Source organism: Protopterus annectens, chromosome 1.part2 (genome assembly GCF_019279795.1).
Source record: "Protopterus annectens isolate FY-2018-M chromosome 1.part2, PAN1.0, whole genome shotgun sequence".
NCBI lineage: Eukaryota > Metazoa > Chordata > Ceratodontiformes > Protopteridae > Protopterus > Protopterus annectens.
Window position 1 is genome coordinate 615219148 of NC_056727.1, and position 22295 is coordinate 615241442.

A 22295-nucleotide genomic window follows, 5' to 3' on the forward strand; every position below is an offset into this window, starting at 1 on the left:
ATGCATACAAAGAGCACTACTAAGTGAGCCAAATAGTACTATTACTATCAACACTATTACAGGAATTGTTAATACACACTCACCAGCATGGATAGGCTGCATTGCTGTTATACCAGAGGGTCCTGCAGACGTGAAGAAACTAATGTCAGTGGGCACAACTGTGCCATTGTTACTGAGTATGATACAGGTCAGTAGTACAACAGTCGCCTTTCACAGGCCAGCTGCTAATATTGAGGATATCACACTTGCACATTAAATACTATGGTGACAGCTACAAACCAAGGACACACCTCACACATGCATTAACTACCAGTGTACACAACAGTCAACTATACATATGGCATATTACCTGCACGTTCACTGTCTTGCTGCTGTGTGGCTCCTGCCTCCATCATAATGCATGTCTGCTGCTGTTGTTGTTGCTGGCAGACTGGAGCCACTACACTCATGAGTAGTCCCTCCATTCTGGTGAGTGGGGGATGTGTAGCCACCCCACCACCTGTGGCGACCTGTTGCCTGTGGATATCTGATGCATGCTGATGGACATGTCTGATTAAATCACTGCAGTGATGTCGTACCTGCTCATATGTCCTATTATGCGTGCCTATGTCATTTACCCAACGGACAAGGTCTTGCCACAGTGCAGCCCTCTCCTGCTGATTCTGGCTGGTGCAGGAAAAGAGTATTGCATAATCCCGCACCAGGCTCTGGTGTATCTCCTCATCCTCAGCTGTGGAGTAGGTGAGATTCCGTGGGTGGGCCATGTACCTGAGAAAGAAAATAACCTGGTATCAGCAATATATGTCAGCAGAATTTGGCACACATACTACACATGCTACTCGACTGTTATGATACAACATATCTCACATATGTAGCATCTGTCTGACTATTGGTGGATACACATGTAAATGGCCAGGTATCAGTGGTCAGCCAGCAACTGTGCAACAGTACCTGGCACACTCCATATGACATACTACCAAACCCCAGCAGTCAGAACACTGATTCAGGTCAAGAGAGCCTCCTCACTCTGGGGGTTTGTATCTAGGTACTGCATGGCCTACATCATCAACTACTGTGAGCTGACCACACACTGATTGCCCTGGATATACATATCCCACCTCCACCACCAGCACAAACAACTATAGTGCATAACATTACAGATACAAACTTTACACTTTGTAACAGTGACATGGTATCCTTTCAGCCCACTGGGCCAGTGGCAGATACAACCCACAATGCTGATCCCTACACAATTGCTTTCTACAGACATCTCCGAGAATGCATGGATCATGCAATCCCATATATGACCAAGACACTCTCCACAAAGGGACAGCATCCTGTCTGGTGGACCCCAGCCATAGACAGATTGTATTACAGAAGATGGAAGCTACTGCAAGACAGAGCATAATTCCATAAAGGGAGGGCATGTCTGAGCAGCACTAGTAAGGATCTATTTTCCATCATACGAAATCCATGGGCAACTTTGAGGGGGAAATCAAGAGGGACACTGCAGATAACCAGAAAGCCTTCTTCAGTTATGTTAGCAACCTGGTCAGGATCCATCCTCTATGTCCATAGTTAGTACACAACAACAAATATTTCACTGACACCACAGATATCAACAACATTGTGGCAGACAGGTTCAGTGCAGGTGTCACCCAGCCCTCTCCCCCAAAATAAGACATATTTATCCCAGCTGACTGTAACCTCCCTGTCATCACAGATGTCCAGGTGAGAGCCACCCTCAGGACAGCAGAATACTCAACATGAATGGGACCTGATGGTATCCCCAGTTGCATGCTACATAAACTCTGACAGGAGCTAAACACACATATAGAAGTGCTATGTAACACTAGCCTGACTACAGGATATGTACCTGTACACTGGCGCACAGCAGCAGTGGTTCCACTCCACAAAGGAGGCACCTCAACATACCAATACAATGCAACACAATACATTACATTACAATACAATACTATACAATATGCTATTGCCCCTGGGACTACAGCAGTGTACTGTTCTGCTACCCTGACCATTGTGACACGTGGTATGATGGTACCTGCTGCTGTCACACAGTTACACAGGGTGACTCATATGGCATATTACCTATCTGACTAACATTCAGCAGGGGTATGTGTGACATGTACTCATGGGGAGTCTTGCTTCTTAACACTGTGTGGTTTATTGCAGGGTATGTCTTATCTGTGGGTAGGAACTCTTACCTCCACATGTGCACTCTATTGCAGTGGCACGGACGACACACAGCAGACATTTAGGTTGTGGATGGTGTGAGGTGTTACTATGGTTGTTGGACATCTGTCATGGGTGTGACTTACATATGTAAATCCGGGAGTGGTAACCTCTATGTGGGTAGCATATGTGTACTCTGTGGTGTTGTCAGTCACTGTGCATTGGTAATATGTTTGAGTGCATTGTCACAGTGTTGTACATGTCACTGTGTCCTTCTCCATATCTGTAGCTGTCATGTGAGGTCCATACCATGGCATCCATTATGTGGTGTGGAGGGGTACACCGACCTACATGTCCATAGCTGACACACCATGCCCGCTGACACATACCATGTGCAGGTATTCCAGGGATTGTGTGCCACTGTGAATATCATTGGGGCCACTATTGTACACATTTATGACCCTGTTCACCCCTGACACATGCAGTGGTGGGCAGCCAATCACATATCTGGTGGTTACTGGTGTAGGTGATCTGGAATGTGGTATGGTACTCCAGTTTTGACACTGGTGTTCACTCCATGCCTTTGTCACCAGGCACCTGTTGCAATACATCTGTACACATGTGCCTCACTCAGAATTTATATACATCTCTCTCTCTCTCTCTCTCTATATATATATATATATATATATATATATATATATGTATATATATATATATATATATATATATATATATATATATATGTATATATATATATATATATATATATATATATATATATATATATATATATGTGTCCGTATACATATACACATATATATATTGATGTACATATATTGCTATAGATGTGGAGGGGGGCACAGAGGGGGTGTGAGTGACAGAGGGGTGGGACAGGCTGTGTTGCAGGTCATCATATACAGTCATACCTGTAGATAGTCAGATCAGTCTGTCTATGTATATGTATCTACATATATCTATATCTGTATGTGTGCATTACATAGATATGTTTGTACAATATTCTATCTACATCTGTCTATGTATTCCTACATCTCTCTCTCTATGTATGTATACATATATGCATATCATATATATATATATATATATATATATATATATATATATATATATATATATATACATACACATACATATGTTGACATACATACGTATCCATATGTTAGACAGGTATATCAACATATTTGTCTACCATACTGTATACACACACTAACATACTGCTAAACATACATAACTGTGAAACCTACTTTGTACATGGCACTACAACCTACAATTAACCAACATTGATATGTGCACATAGATGCTCTCACATACAAATGTATGTACAGCCTTCACTGATAGTTGCTGTATGTCCCCTGCTCTTTACAGATCTTCATATACATAGGGATACAGACCAATGACACATATGGAGGGTTCACAGTATGTAGACCTTTATAGTATTACTTTACATTACCTGCGTTTGTCACAGCTGCTTGTGTTGCCATCTGGTTCCCTGTCCTGCTGCTCTACTTGCCAGTTGTCAGCTTTCAGGTAGCTGTTGCTGAACAATTTGTTTGTGTCTGCTTAATTGCAGTTTTCTCTGTCTCTCTCTCTCTCTCTCTCTCTCTCTGTCTCTCACATCCTTCTCAGGGTGCAATGAAAGTATTGCATGTGTGGACTGGGAGTACAGCATACTTTTGTAAGTATCTGCATATGCCCATGTGATGGCCTCTGCACCAATTGTTAGCCAGCATTTGCTAATTGCATGCAGCCAGTTGTGTACTGATTGCAGTTCTCACTGTGATTTCAGAACAGTGCTATAAAAAGGTATGTGAGATAGGCATAGCCCTTTCAGATTTTAAGGGCAGGGACCATGCTGTTATGCTGTGGACAATGTTCTGTGAGTGTAAAGGTTGGTATCTCTCTCATATTTCCAGGTGTGTTGTAGATTATCATTCCTCCATTCATTTCTCCAGTTTCCTGTACTAACTGTGTATGTACACTGACACCTACAACTACTACTACTGTTAATGTGTGTGTGTGTGCTTTCCTTTCACTTTTGCTTGCACTTTGTAGCTAAGGCTTCAATAGTTGCCCTTTACAGTCACTACTTGTATGCCTGCTAGGTGTCTTGACTGTAGTGTGCTGCTGTAGCTTTCCTATTTTCCATGTATATTCACACCTTGGAATGCTTGCTATATCTGCTAGGGTGTTACAGCATGCAGTGTGCTCTGGCCATGGTGTGGGCCTTGACATCTATTAGGGTATTTGAGTATGCTGCTGAGCAGGCCCCAGAGACTTTCAGGTTCATCTGTTATGTGCCTCGTGGAATGGTACATATCAGTGGGGTACACCCATTAAAATGTCTGGTATGCTGCAGTTGTGACTGTGGGTTAGCATGACCATATGTATTACTACACTTTTTCTGCCATGCAAGTGATGAATACTTTCAGGACTCCATAGTTACCATTGTATGTGTTACACCTTTCTGCCTACTGTTTGTACATTTCACATGGGGTCTGTGGGGCATCCCTGTAAGTCATTCACTGCTGCTATGTCTAGACTCTTAACTATTCAAATATGGTGGTGTCAGACCCGTCATGTGTACAGATATTTGCAGGTTGTCCACATTTCTGCCTCATATTTTGGTCAATATCTCATGCACACCCTTTTCTGGCAAGTCACTCTGGGCTCAAGTCAGGAATATGGTGACAAACATTCAAGTTTCAGACTGCATACCCTTCCAAACATTCCACAAAGTGCAGACCCTGTTACTCTCTGAACTGTCTGCGTTTGTTGTAACATTATTTGTAATGTGTCCCTGGTTTTGGGCCTTTGCTCCACATATTTTATTACTTGGTCCAGATGTGTTCCTGTAAGAGGTTGTGGGGTATGGGCAGTGCTTATCCTGCTGTGTGTATGTGTGTGGCTTGCAAGGTGCTATAGTGACATTATTACCTACTAGCTTCCAACTAGCATGGCTGTTTCTGTTCACACACTACTATTATGGAAATCCACTAGTTTTGACAGTAATTCTAAATGGCATGCTTTGTGTACTACACATCTATATTCCCTTTACATTCATTCCTACTATTACATGATATATTTATTTTATCACAATGCTTTTGTATAAGAGTCATGGCTTAGTGGTAAGTCATGCAGACTACTGTTTTCAAGGTCCTGGATTCGGGACTCACAGTGGGATTTTATTTTGCTTTTGAGCTGAGTACAGGACCTGTCAATCAAAGTGACTAAGGCACTTTTAAGCAGTTGTAACCGGGTTAGCGCTGGTTTGCACGGAGCTCACGCATGCGCACTGGCGGTTAGCTCCACGCACACCCGCTTACAACCGCTTAAACATGCTTACTCTTGCGCACACCCGCGCTATTTTCTTTGAAAGAAAAGAAAATGGGGAGACAGGAAAGTGGTGAAAAAGGGGTCACAAAGAGGGTAAGACAGTAGGGAAACAAGCTTGGGATGTGCAGGAGGGATGTAGGTAAGGCCCACAGCTGCCCATTTCTTCATCAGCAACAGCTGTGCATATGTATGTAATTTGGTGTGACATTTGAAACCTTCCACCCCTGAGAGAGGTGTCAGGACAACAATAATACTTGTTGTACAGCCAATTGTAATTGATAGATTCCATATCCAGTAGACATGTGTGCGGAATGGGCAGCTATGTATGGGGCATAATTTTTTTGTGGGTACAGAGTGCCCTTTTTTTTTTTTTTTTCAGGTGAGAGTGGTATGTCAGGTGAAGGAAGTCGGTACAGCCGGGGAGGTAGGTTGGGTAGGTAAACAGACAAGACAAACAAGACACATACAGGGGCGGTGTATGACACATGTGGGGGGGGGTTACGCAATTGACGGGGATGGAGGTTTGGATATCCAGAGCCCATGAGCCCACAGATGGCAACAGTGGAACTGATATCCCCACCCATAGGCAGTTGCCACTGTTCTTTCACTGCCTAGGACGGGGCTGTGCTGGGGGCTGTCTAGGTGGGGCAACAGGCATGCCCGTTAGTTGCACCACCCATGCCTCGAGCTGGCGTAGGGGCTCGAGAACAGAGTCCCAAATCTCCCTACGCACCACAGTCCAGACGCTATGGAGGGTGAGTGGTGGTTCTCCTCCGGCCACACTTGCAGAGGGGGGTCGAGCCCCATCCCCTGCAGTGCTTCCACCCGCAGGTGGCACAGGGCCACCGGAGGAGGGTCCAGACTCGGCACTAGTGCCAGGTGCACTCGCCAGCTGAGGTGGGAGAGGTGGGTCCGCTGGAACCCGCCTTCCCTGTTGTACTATGTTTTGCATTATGTCATGACAGTTTGGGTTAGTGACATATAATACTATTCACAATTAGTTGTAACAGCATGCATTAGTATTCCCATTAACCAAACACCCAGATATTCACACCATTGAACAGCGTGCATAACACATGCATAATTTGAACAGAAATACACAGTCCAACAACATGCAGAGTTAATTGATGGCAACAGGCCATCAGGTGTGGATGTATGAACAGGGCAGATGCATCAACAGACATGCAAATATATATGAACCAACAGGACAAACATCCAGGGGTGTTAATTGTGATTGCACATACCATTTTCACGTGGAATGGGTTATATGTGGTTATAGGGTCGGGTGAAGAAAGTAATATTAACACCTTCGAATACCAATACATATGCTGTACATTTCTAATAGCTACAGTTATATACACACTACTGTTCTAACTACAGTTTCCTATATGATAACTATTTCAACTTGGTGATAGGACTGTTACTGCAACATCAATATACATTTTATGGTTCTTCATACACATTCATATCTAGCTTTGTTCAGCTACATCATCCTGCTACATTTGCTTTATATAGCTGTAGACAAGTGTGGATGTTTGGTATATCAGACAAACATCCTATCTGCATATTGCAGACTGAGAGCAACACATCCTGATTTTGGGATACACATTCCAGATGCAGCAACACTTTGAACAGATTTTGCTGTTTGGTTTTGGATCTCACATGCATTTCATTCTGTCTTGACTGCAGTATACTTTATTCAGGGGTTATTACTACTGCATTGCTGGATTCATGACACTTTCTCACACTCTCTCACTTGCTTTCATTTTACTATTCAGGATGGTACTTCTAGGCTTTATTTACATGTTTTACCAGTAGTTATTACAATCCTTTCCAGCAGTCTCACTTCTGTCATGTTTCAGTATTTCCACAGGGATATATTTCACACATGTGATTTCATCATCTTCTGCAGCTATACTTTTCAGCCTGCTGCAGGTTGTGTACTATTTTCTTACAGGCAGGGCATTTTTATTTCAGAATATATGTTGGACAGTTTCATGTTTAGGTTAAACGTACAGACTGAAACACACTTTTGTAATCAAGCAATACTTGCATACACTTTCACACTGTTACTTGCAGATTTTATTCCTTACTGACTACACTGCACTCTTTTGCTGACTGTCATACTTTTATATTTCTTTACAGTTACTGGTAGTGGATTACTGTCCTGCCTGGTGGCGCAATCGCACCAGCCTATCCCCATAGGCTCTGCGGTTCGCAGAACAGACACCTGCAGCTGTAATATAAATGAAGTAATATTGGAATACACATCTCCATAATATCAGCTAGTTTAATTTCTTACATACATAATTAAATGTTACTTACTCAGTAGTGGGGCGTTGGGTGTTTGCCGGGCCTCCTGGATCCAAAGGTTCAGTTGGTCCTGCTTGCGTCTCTTCTGGTCTGCATGGTGGTGACGGACCTGCTCACCAGTCCTTGGAATCCCTGTGGCACTGGTGAGATCATGAGCCAACCGGTCCCACGCCTCAGCCCTGTATGTTCCCCAGAGAACCTTGCCCTGCATGAGTTGGGCCTCATGATTATGGACTAGGAGCCAGACCATGTACCTGGACTCCTCAACACCCCACCTCTGTGCTCGAAAGCGACTACCCTCTCCTACTCCTGTCATTTTGGCTGCAGGTCAGTTCTACAATCGTTTATGCTGTGTATTCCTGCCTATGGGGCTTATATAGTCCGTTTTTCCCGCACATATCTGTGATTGGCCATTTTGGAATTGTATCAACTTCAGTAAACCTGCATTGTCATGCTCCAGTTTGTATTCATTCCTATATATTAGCTATTATTGCATTGACAGATACTGCTGTTATGGCTTAGTGGTTCTGTACCTTGACTATGGTTTATAGTATCCTGGGTTCGAACCTGGCCACTGCTTTTTATTTTTCATGACTGTCTAGACATGCTGAGTGGTGTGTCTGTTTAAAGGCAGTTTTGATACAGCTTGCTCAACGTTGCCCGTCGGTTAGCTTGTTTGCGTGGTGCGCAGCTCCACGCAAACGGGGTACGCTGGTTTAAGCCTCATTTGGCTATCAGCATGCATATTACACTCAGCTCAGTTAGGGGCACATAGATTTAGCATGTTAAACCACTGCTCAGCTACAGGCACTCATTTTGCACCAGTTAAACCACTGCTCATCTATGGGCAGATGCACTCACCCTGTTAAACTGTAGCTCAGCTATGGGCACATCTGACATTTTTTATTCTTTTGTTACCTCACATGTCTTCAATATAAATGGGCTATTTCATTACATTTTACATATATTGGGGTTTTATGTGTACATATTTGTCAGGGACTTGTTTCCTGCTTATTTTGAAAAAAAAATTGGTGTTGTGGGGGCTCGAACCATGAATGCCTGCTTTTCAGCCAACATCTCTACTGCTATGCTATTGCTTCCTGGCTTATTTTGCATATTTAGTTCTTATATGCTTTCCCACTGACTGCTAACTGTAGCTGCGCTACGGGCACGCCCGCGCAAACGAGCGCACTCACGGTTAAACATCTTTACAATTTAAAAAATATATAACATGTTCATTTATATATATTTTATGTTCATAGTCTGTGGGGGCATGTGTTGTGTTGTGTTTATTCACATTTCCGTGGACTCTGTTGTGGGTGTTTACTTTGGGCACTTTTACACTTCTGGGGGTGTGTCCACTTGCAGGGCTCAGCCTACGGACACGCCCCCTACTGTCTTACACGGACCGTGTTAGACTTAGGTGTGATTCAGCATGCTCTCATGAATATGCAAAGCATGCTGACATTACTCCGTTTAACTGCAGCCTCCGTGTAAGAGTTATAACTCTTACACAGAGGCTTCGTGAATCCTGGGGACTGTGTGACACTAATGCTACCACATCAAATCATTGACTGTTTAAAAATGTCAAACAACAGCAGGGGAAATACACTTTTATTCACCTCATTGAGGAGTAATGCATACATGTCACTGTCCCTGATTTTACAAAAATTGCCTCATATTTTTGCCGTGTCACTTGCATCGAGTTTAATTTTGATTTGTCAGAAAATTATTCAGGAATATTGTCAGTCAATAATGCCAGACACTTTTGTATATTATTACCCACATGGCTTATTGTTATTATCAAAATAAGATAACTTGCTGTGGTGCTTTAGGCAACCACTGTCTTGGCTGTTGCCTAAAACTGGCTATACACATCACTCATCCTGGAGGGTTTTATTAACATTATGCCATGGTCTTACTACGAAGGGGTTTTGTTAATATTAGCTATAACTCAGAATTGCTGATTTAAAGTACACATACTAACTTATTGCTTCAGTAGTGTGATGTATTTTAGTTTATCTTGGTACGACCAGTCATACTCCATCAGATATCAAATATTGTTCATTTGATATGAAATTATATTACTGTCTGAAATAATTTGAATGACATTTTACCAGCTGTGACGCAGTTCTATGCTAAATAGTATATGTTGCATTGTTTCTCCCATAAGAAGTCCCCTAACATACCTCGTGCCCCCAGAAGGACCTGCCTTATAGGTTCACAGGTGAATGCTAAGCAAATCAGTCTGCAGACCATTATATACCTAGCCAATAACCAGAAAGTGGTCAAAGGTGAGAATCAAACCTTTTCGTATGTGAGGTAAATACTTTAAACATTATGCCAACTCCAATCCCCAAAAGCTTGTACTAAAGCAGTGAATTCCTGAGCTACAAGGCTTTAGCTAGCTGTTAGGGTAAACATGCAATCTATTGAAGTGACATGCATATTGCAACTTTCAGCACATACAAAGAGGCGTGATCAGGGGGTTGAACATTTGGAAGTCATAGTTTATGAACTTTTTATATCAACTAACGTGTTCTACTTATGCGTTGGTTTTCTGATGCATTTGTCTACTTTGGTTAGCTTCTGCTGACAGCATATACAAGAGGAAACAAATAGATTTTGTAATGTGTCTGATCATATACATATACTGAAGCCATTGCTTTCTTAAAATTGTATTGTGGCTAGAACCAGTACTACATTGCTTTAGAACCAGCCATTAAATATGTGTGCTTTATGAATCAGCTGTTTGATGGCCTAATGTGCGCTTAGTGTACATTTTGTGTTTTTCTTTTGTTTTTTACACAGTTGAGGGGATTTAATAAAGCCTACATGATCAATTTGTCTGTGTGCATGTCACAGCGCAATGAGAACATGGCTGTAAAAAGTTTTAGATTCAGTAAACTCCGCGTAGTGGCACTCAGTGGTGCATACTCATGCGCAAACACTGAAACTTTAGTGGGCATGCAAATTACAGCATAAGTAACTGGATTTTATGCTAATGAAGCAAACCAACATGGGGGAGTGATTCAACAACCTCCAAAGCATCCTTGTAGACTATGTGTTCATGCTGGCTGTGTATTCCAAAACTTTCTGAATACAGCCATGGAAAAGTGCCTACACAGAAACAAGAGCAAGTAAAAGCTCTTACATTTGTACAGAATTGACCTTACCATGTAACAACACATATATTATTACCTAATTACACATTGTGGATGCTAGAAAATCACATCAGCAAATATAAAAATATATTTTAAGTGCCATTATACAAGTGCAGCTCCTCTCCTCCACCCCAATTAAGAATATACTTGTAAGTAATGCAGACTGCTAAAATCTGTAAATGACATTACACAGACTATTACACTGTAATGTAAGCATATGCATTATGTAGCTGATGGATTACAATCCCATTTTATTAAAACATGTTACAACATTGTGGTCTCATGCAGATTTCCTTCCTACACAGTTACTAACTGTGTAGATTCCAGGCTGTCAACACGGTGAAGATGCAAATGAGGTCAAAACTCATTAGAATTATTGAATCTCAAAAAAGAGTAACTGTGTAGGAATGTTCACTTTGTGTAGGCACTTCCACAGTGTTCATGTTGAATGCATGGCAAAAGTGAATTCTGACAAAAGGGAGGTATGTCAGGTTACACTTGCAGAGGTGAACATATTGAGCTGTGAAAGGTGAAAGTGCATGTAAGCACATACAATTCCCAAGTTCTGTGCCATCCTCATTATTTGGTTGTTAAAATGTGTGGTCTCTGGTTTAATTCTTTTTTTTTTACTTTGCCATTGTTTGCAAAATATGGTGCTTAGCAACTATAAGAAACAGAGGAATGAATGGCAGGTTTCTCTGGATTGTTTTGTAACTATTCCTGTGGCAGCACAATTATGTGTTAGGGCTGGAATATAGATGGTTCTCGGTTCGACTACAGGGTGTGAAATTTTTCCTTAGAATATCAACTACTAGTATTGTTCAAAGACCATCTGGGAACATGATGAGTGTGTCACAGGCATCAACCCCCCCCCCCCAGGATCCTCCACAAATTTCTGGATACAATACTCATACATACCAGTGGGCACATAGTTCTGAAGAGAGGGCCAACAATGTGGAATTGTTGTATTGTGTAGCACACTACCCTGAAGTACTGGGTGCCATAGATTGCACTCATGTACACATTAATGCACCACCTGGTGAGCACGGTAGGATCTATATTAAGCACAAGGGATACCATTCCACCAACTGCCAAGTTGTGTGTAATGCCCAAGGAATTATCTTGAATGAGTGTGCTGGCAACCCTGGTAGTTAACATGACTCCCATCTTTGCAACACATCATAGCTGTACCAGATGCTTGCTGGGGGGGACATCCCACAGATCCATTTACTGGGGGATGCTGGTTATGCTCTGGAACCGTGACTGATGACCTCCATCAAAAGTGCACACACACCCGAGGAAGAATGCCATAATGAGGCACACCCTCAAACTAAAAACATCACAGAGCATGTCTTTGGTCTTCTGAAGTCACGGTTCCATTGCCTAGCTGTATCTGGTGAAGCCCTGCAGTATAATCCATGCACATGTACACAAATATTTAAAGTATGTGCTATGCTTCACAATCTGATCTTGCGGAAACACCCGCAGCAATCTCAGTAATGGGAAGTAACATACACACACCCCCCCCCTCAGCAATGCCTAGATCACCACTGCTACAGTCAGAGGAGGACTCAGAGGAGGAGCCCCCCAACTGCTGTCCCTGTAGGCAGATGTAGACATGCTCAGTATGCCCTGGCTTTGGCTAAGAGACAACGCAAAGCACATGCACTGACCACGAAAAGACCTAATAAATACCTTTCTCCTACTCACATACATATAGTAAAATTGATGCCAAGTAACTCACACAGCTTTTACCTCCCATGTATTGGCTGTGTACTGCTTGCATCAGACATAGTCAGCCCTGAGCTAAAGGTCTGTCAGTTGCTACATTTCCAAGGTAAGTCCTGAACCTAGAGTGTATTCTTTAATAATATTATGGCATATCCCTGTATTTCCTAACTTGGTACAGTAAGCAAGTAAATTGTGGTACATTTGTACAGAACATACTTTAACATGTAACAGCAGACACTTATTTTACTTGTATTTGTCCATTAGTAATTTGTAGGCCTCAAGCATGAAAGATTCACTGAAAAATACTTATATTCCCTGCATGGCCTTAGTTTATCACCATACATTTGTACTGGTAAATCATTAAAGACAGAAGTTAGAAAGTGATGATACATATTGCAGTTTCAGACTTCAGACTTGTTTGTGTCATAACAGTAACTGAACTTTGTTCTCCCCCAAAGAGGAGTGTACCCTTGTTCCTGCCATAACAGTAACTCAGCTATGCTACCTCCCCAAAAGAACAATATATATGTGTTTGTGCCATCCAACCTGGACTGTATATCTTATTATTCCCAGTTACTATCCTCTCACATGTTAAGGCCAGTGATATGGAATGGCCTACACACTGCATGTGTTAGATAACTGATGAATGATCACGAAACACAGAAAGGTAAGACAGTGCTGTGTATCTGTAAGCATAATTATGACAAGTTGTGTAATCACTAACTTCTCTATGTCCAAATATAGTAAAGAGAATTAAATGTACAAATCACAGCTGATAGTTTGATAGCAGTGTGCATTCTGATGTAGCTGGTTCCATGAAGAATAACTTCATTTCACTGATGCAAAGCTGTTTGTTTGTCAAAGAGGACTAAGGCATTCCTCATGTTTTCTGAAGCTGTATTGGTGTGAGGGTTCAAACCTTGACATATGTACAAATTTGTGATGTGCACTATCAGTTTTTATTGTGTTTTTGCAGATTTTGTATATGTGACCTTACTTTTATTATCTTTTCTCTTTCTCTTCTTTTAATTTCACTTTTGTGCGATGCACCGCATCCTGTAAATAGTTCAACTAAACTTATCTTCTTTGTGCAAAGCACAACAAAAGCATGACATAGTAGAAACAGGTATAAAACAGATTGCGTAGAAAGCAGACACCCAAAAATAGAAAAGAGATACATTCAATTAATGGTCTTAGCCATTGCAAAAAGCCAGCCTGGAGTACAGATGGTACCAGGGTATAGTAGCAAAGATTAACAATGTAGCTCACCATTGTGCACTGCTTACCTAAGACCAAGCAGGCCTATCTAACATGTGTGTACACTTTGTTATCCATTCACAAATCCAATGCTCATTGCACTATGTGATTGTATATATGATATTTTATTATTGGTGTTTATTGTCCAGTTCTTTTGTATGACATAAAACTACATTTGGAAACATTGCCAATTAAGAGCACAATATAACTATATGTCATATATTTATAATGCATCCATTTGTCCCCCCCCCCATACCACCCCAAACAAGCACTATGACCCTGGAGCCTCATTACTTTTTCCACACATATGTGATCCACAATACATAGTGCTATATATAATATTGTGTGCTCACTCATGAACAGGACCACTTGGTGGTGCTCACAGCCTTGTTCTGTAAAGGTCAAGCAGCTAAGTATGCTCAGTAAGGATACTTGTGCTGTTACACAGCAAGGCTTCCAAAGAGAGTGCAGTGATTAGGCTACTAGCATCAGATGACACTATGAAGCAATGTACCTATGCAGGCCTCCCAAACTCTTGTCTCCCACTTGGCCTGTCGATGTCATCCACTATAAGTTCCCCTGAAGTCCTGTCAAAATTAGACTTGTGCCATGGTGCGTGCAATACATACTGTGCTCTGTAGCCTAGAAACTTAGATAGGTAGGGTTTCTATTCTCACTGCAGTCAACTGGATGTGTGTATGTGCCTACACAGAAAAGCAGAAGTGTGTATCCCACAGTTACCTCTCCAATGGCATGGCTTGACAGTTTTTTGAGAGTTGCATAAGCCTATACATCCATTTCATGCAGGACTCCCAACATTGTGTCTCCCACATGGCATACCAATGTCATCTAGTATATGTTCAGCTGCAGTCTTGTGAAAATCAGACTTCTGTTGTGGTTTTTGTGTTAAGTCCTGTGTTCTGTAGTGTGTGCATTTAGATAGGTAGGGGTTCTATTCTCATCCCAGTCAAAGGGGGGTTGGTGTGTCAGCTGTTGCTGGATTTTACAGTCACCCTTTTACAGCAGCCTGTGGATAACACTGTTATCTTGTCCTCAACAGAAACTGCTGATGTCACCATCTATAAAGTGTTGTTTGATACACTCCAAGTTAGACTTGGCCCATGGTGCTTGCGTTAAGTACTATATTCTACAGTCTGTATATTTAGATAGATAGGGATTCTGTTCTCACTGCAGCCAGTGTGTGTGTGTGTGTGTGTGTGTGTGTGTGTGTGTGTGTGTGTGTGTGTGTGTGTGTGTGTGTGTGTGTGTGTGTGTGAGAGAGAGAGAGAGAGAGAGAGAGAGAGAGATGTTGCTAGACGTTACAGTGAGCCTTTCACAACAAGCCTGAAAGTCACTGTTATCTTTCAGGGCACATTCTCAGTACATGTCATATATTCACAGTACATACATGTGTTGTCCACCCCTAAGTAATACAACCTTGGGGGCTCAGTATTTTTTACACATATATATCAACTGCACTACAAAGTGTAATATATTATGTTGTGTGCTTCCTCATGGACATGGCCAGTCAGGGATGCTGACAACCTTGCTCTGTTAAAACTCAAATATCCAACTATGCTCAATAAGGGTACTTGTGTTTTTACACAGCTAGGCTTCTACTCACCTAGGACACACTCTACATTTAGGTTACTGGCCTCATATAAACCTATGTGCCTATGCAGGCCTCACAACTTGTTGTTCCCCATGGCCTGTTGATTCATCTACCATAAGTTCACCTGCAGCCATGTAAAAATCAGACTTGTGCCATGGAGCTTGCGTAAAGTACTGAGTTTTATACCTAAAGCAACTAAGTGAAGCAAAACATGGCCAGAGTAAAAGTATGTAATGTTTAATAAAGAGGTAAGTGCTTTTGCTGGTTAACCCCCCTACACTTCTTCAGACCAAAAAACAGCTCACATATTTTTAAATGATAAAATACAGTCATCCAAAAAAACACCCAATAAGAACAAATAATCAATTAAACATTCTGCAATGCCTCAATTGTGTACTTATTAATCATTCTTTAAAAATTGAATACTTTAAAACCTTTAATAATATATAATTATAACATTTAATGTATTATGAACTATAACAAATAAGAATGTTTAAAAACATTACATCTGTGAACATCTTCGGAACATTCATATCCATACTGCAAAACATATTGCATGAGACCTTTTACTACCTAACTCAATATAATAAAAAAATACTTCTACTCACTTTTTATGTCATCTTCAGTGTATCATTGTATAACAAGATCTAATAATTTTAACTCAGTGTAATAACAAATCTTGAAACCTCTGTTGCACACTCCCAGAAATCTTCAATGATGTCAGTGCAGGTATCTTCATGGTTACATAAATAACAAAACACTAGAAATCTTATATAGAAAATCAGCACATTTATCTGACTTACTATAATAGAAAAATCTATAAACCTAATTAAATATATATAAGAACACTGCAATTGTTAATAAAATATGCAACTGAAATAAATGTATGCATTATTAGAAGGAATGCATATATTCTATGGTATGCCCCTCTATCCTATTAATAGTAAGCACATGAATCTTGAGCTTTTATTATATTTTCAAAACTATATTAAAACCCAGCTGAACTCAACAATTTGCCTGGTCAGTGCTCCAAATGTCACCCTTGTGGTAATCCAAATATGAAACACAGGGAAGTACCAGAAGTACCAGAAATGACAAAATGCCTCAAAACAAGCAGCTATATCAACATGTATCAAAAACATCAGAAAATATATATAAAAAATGTATATAAGTAAAGTCGATCTATTAAACGTACACTTCACTCATGTGCTTAAAAATAAAACTACTTCTCAAGACACATACAATCAACTCTAAAATGCTTAGACTACAAAAAATCTCCAGGAACCTAGCAATTGTTAATTGTGAAAGACCTAATACAAGCAAAAACCAGTGAAGTGCCAAACTGTGCACAAGATACATTATTATATACTAAAGAAAAATCATCGTAGCAAATACAGTAGATTAATTATAATGATATATCAAAAAGCTAATAAATCTCATAAATAGCTTCTGAACTTTCACTACTAACATAGAAAAAATAAAATAACTTATTGAATATACCAAAACATTGAAAACCTTGTGGGCATTATTAAAAAACTAATGCTTACTGAAGCCTTTAGATTGCACTAACTATAATCCATACCACAAAGGTAAAACCCCCTGATCCTATATAATGTATAATAGTCATGCCAAATACATATAATGAATTAAGTATAAAGCTATGCTACAGAACGCATGAATCACCTAAATAGGTTCCTAGCTTTCAGTACAGGTTTTAAAGTGATAAAACCATGACATCCTTTAATTCCATCTGCCTGCAATCTAATAACCTATTTAGTTTCACTGAGTTCTGTTTGGATGCATGTGTCTCTTAATCTTTGACTAATAGTCATATTTTCTATAACTAAAATATTAAACTTATGCTCATATGTGATCATCATAGCACACTTAGCTAATGCATTGGTATTGTTAAAAATCCTAATATTATAAAGATGTTCATGAATTCTATCTCTAAGCTGCCTGTTAGTTTTACCAATATAACATGATCTACATTCAATGCAGTGTGCCAAACAAATGATGTTACAATTATTGCAGTTTGCTTGTGCATTAAATTTATAGGGTCTATATTATGTAATCGAATGCTAAGGTGATCGAACACCTTAACATAGACCATATAATATCAAAAGCAAAAGAACAGTGAATGGGCAATTTAACTTAGGAAATATTTCTCTTGGCCGTTTGCTGGATTTTGCCATTTTCTCCACTGTGGAGTGGTCTCGGAGTTGGTATATTTAGTTGGGGGGCATATGGGCACAATGCCCCATGTTGGGGTGTGGGGGTGGACCTCCCCACTTAGTTTGGCTGTAAAGTTACTTTTTTAGTGACCAATGGTAACATTTCCCAGCAGTGTTCAGTGTTTTGTGGTTTGATATTATGTGGTCAATGTTAAGGTGCTCGATCACCTTAGCATTTGATCATGTAATATAGACCCAATTTTATAGCATCTCTTTGTGACTGGATGTATAAGTTGTCCACCACTATCAATAGCTTGACAGTAATTACATTTCCCGCAGGGTTTAGTAATTCTCGGCTGTAAAACCATATCAGTTGATGGATACTCTTTCCGTTGACAAACCACTCATTTTATAGACTTCTTATTCTTATACCTGAAGGTTGGATGATCGCCTGCTATTTATTTTATTTTACCATCAGTTGTTAATATTCCCCATTGTTTACATATAATATTAGTTATTGGATCAACATTACTACTATAAAACAATAAATACCTAAGTTTGCTGTTCACATTACTACTGTCAGTTGTTTCATGTTGTTTATATAAACTCTCTGAAAAATAAGGTTTACCCTTGGTTGATCTTAATGGAATTACGTCATCTAAAATTCTTCCAACTTCTGATTGATGATATCCTCTAGCCACAAAATTTTGATTCAGTTTCTCGGGCTCATCCATAAACTTACTGTTATCAACATTTAATCTGGATACTCTAATACCTTGTCCTTTAATAATGTTCTGAAAGATATATCTGGGATGCATGGTTTTTTGATGTAATAGTGCACTACGGCAGCATGGCTTAAGATACGTTGTTATCTTAATTTAACTGTGAATGGTCTTTATGACTAATACATCCAAGAAATCTATCTTAGTTTTGGAATACTTCACTTCAAATTTTAAGCAATTGATGGTGTTCTGTATATAATATATAAACTCAAGTACTGGTAGGTGGTGCTTGTCCATATCACAAAGATGTTGTCCACAAAATGGTGATAAAATTGGATATGTGTACATATTTATCTCCCATATCACCATAACTAAATTGGTATAGCTGTTTGCACAAAAAGTGCCCATAGCCAAGCCATCACACTGTAAATAATACTTTTTACTGAACACAAACATTATAGGACAGGACAATGTCCATGAATTTACATAATAGCCATACAGACTTGTCTAGAGACCCAAGTATTCTTTAATAGCCTCTATACCTGTATTATTAGGAATGACCATAAATAATGCCTGGACATCCATAGTTACTAACAAGAATTCTTGATTATAATTTAATGCATTAGTCTTCATATATAGGTCTCTTAAAAACTGTTGGGTGTCCTTCAAAATATAGGGTTTTCATCTAGTATAGGACGAAGATGTTTTTCTATGTATATTGAAAAAGTTTCAGTTAACCAACCAGCTCCTGCCACTATGGGTCTAAGTGGCAGTAGCATGGGATTTATATACACCTTAGGTATACCTTGTATAATAGGTACAAGTCGATATTCAACCTTAAAATATTCATATAGTTCAAGAGTGATATTCCCATTATGTAGTAACTCATCTAAAACCTATTGACCTCTAGCTTCATATTGTGTACATCCTTTAGCGCAATAAAGGAATATGTAGTATAATCTCTGAGCATGTCTTCCATAGTTTTATTATAAAACTCGGTATCCATAATTAGAATAGGACCTCCTTTACCCACTTGTTTTATAGTAATAGCATGGTCATTTTGTGAATCTATTAACACTTTCCTTTCTTTTTTGTTATATTATAGTAAACATTATGTGTCTTACCTTTATTCAAGGTGTCATAAATCTCATTGGAACACATTTCATTAAATGGTTCTTTTAATGGATGTGCCTTAGGTATAATAGTACTAGGTTTCTGATAAATATTAACTGCTGCTATGTTCTGTGTCTGATCATTTAATTTCAACATTACATTTATGAGAAACATTTTCAAATCAATAATAGTCTCTGTCAAATCTGCCAGTTGTACAGGGATATATGACAGTCTTTTTTTCTAATATGGATGTAGCTTCTGCAGACAAAGATTATTGGAAATGTGCCAAACTAATGAGTCTCTGCTGGCTTCCACATTTTCTTGATAGTTTGATACTGTCCATTCCCTAATGGTAATTTCCTCTTGGTTCTTCCTCAACTCTGAGAATGACTGCATTTTCTCACCTGTCTTTGATTGGTGAGTAAAGGAAGTTTGACAAAAAATCTTCAGTTGGTGTATTAGGTCTAAAGGGCGTGGTTTTCCTCTTAACATCTGGATGGACCTTCGAGCCACCTCTGCTGTTCACTTGTTTGCCTTCTGCATATTGTGAAAGATTGATGATGGATAAGTTATCCTCTGTGGACAAATTACTTGGGAGTTCATTCATGACCACTTGATCTATATCGCTGGTATTGTGATTAATAATAGTTGTATTTACTGTATGTACATTTTTTCTAGCTTCTTCTACTTGTCTGTTATTCTTTCTTGGCCATGCAAAAACACATTCTTTATGAAAACCGTCCATATCTCTTTCAATCTTTTTGGTTTTTACATGCAATAACCTCTGTTCAAACGATGTAACAGTATCTATTATCTCTGTCAATTTTGCATCTGCCAAGTGTTCCAAGAAGGTGTCATACAATTTACTTTGACATTCTTTAATATTTATTAACTTCTCTTTTTCAGTTTTAAAAACGTTATTAAGTAATTTCATGTAATTGAACTGAGTTTCAATGTTTAGTTGTTCCACTGTTTTAACAACTGCAGATAATGTTCACCATGGCTCAGCATGTTAAGAACTCTCAACCTTTGTGGTATAATTTTAAAATGAAGACAAGCTTCAAAATGTTATCTTTGAGTTTGATAATATTTTACCTTAAAAATGTCATCCTCTAATACATTTTTTGTACTCTGAAATCATTCATATCTACTTGTTCATTTATCTCAATAAACCTGGATCCAACAGATGAATATCGTAGTAACGGATTATCATTCATAGCCAAAGATCCATCCAGCCATTTATATAGCTTGGGACTGTGTCTATTATTAACTCCAGTATTATTACCATATAATCCGGTGTTGTCTACAATGCCTTCCATATAATCATTTGATGGATTATAAACCAATTCCAAATCAACAGAACCCTTGGCCATGCACCAAGGCTGATGTAACATGGATAAGTAAACAAAAAATGAAATAACAGCAACTAGGATAAATGGTTCACTTACAAATGTGGCACAAGTTAATTGTAACTAAAACAAAATAAGCAAGCCAAAACATGGCCAGAGTAAAAGTATGTAATGTTTAATAAAGAGGTAAGCGCTTTTATGGGTTTAACTCACCCCTTCTTCAGACTAAAAAACAGTTCACAGATTTTTAATTGATTAAATACATTCGTCCAAAAAAAAATCAATAAGAATGAATAATCAGTTAAGCATTCTGTAATGCCTCATTTTTAACTTATTAATCATTCCTTAAAATATGTAATAATTTAAAACCTTTCATTCATGTATAGCAAGCCATAAGAAATAAAAATGTTTAAAAGCATTACATCTGTAAATGTCTTTAGAACATTCACATCCATACTGCAAAGCATATCGCATAAGGCTTTTTACTACCTAACTCAATATAATAAAAAATTACTTCCACTCAATTTATATATCATCTTAGTGTATCATCATATAACAAAATCTAATCATTTTAATACAGTGCAATAAAAAATATTGAAACCTCTATTGTGCACTGCTGGAAATCCTCAGTGATGTCAGTGCAGGTGTCCCCATGGTCACATAAATAATAGAACACTAGAAATCTTATACGGAAAATCAGCACATCTATCCAACTTACTATAATAGAAACTCTATAAGCCCAATTAAATATATATAAGAACACTGCAATTATTAATAAAATATGCAACTAAAATAGATGCATGTGTGATTAGAATGAATGCATATGTTCTATGACATGCCCCTCTATCTTATTAATAGCAAGCACATGAGTCTTGAGCTTTTGTTATATTTTTAAAACTATATAAAATCTCAGCTGATCTCAGCAAATCATCTGGTCAGTGCTTCAAATGGCTCTAAAACCATATTAACTGATTGGTGCTCTCTATGTTGACAAACCATTCATTTTATAGACGTCTTATTCTTATACCTGAATGCTGGATGATTGCCTGCTATTTCTTTTATTCTATCATCAGTTATTAAGATTCCCCACTGTTTACATTCCTGGAGATGTTTTGTAGTCTAAGCATCATTGAGTTAATTGGATGTGTGTTAAGAAGTAGTTTTATTTTTAAGTACATTTGTGAAATGTATGTTTAATAGATCAACTTTACTTATTTACATACTGTTATCTTATCCTCAGACACTGCTGATGTTTTTTTTTTTTTTACATATGTTATCTGATATATTTGTTCCATGTTGATATAGCCACTTGTGTTGAG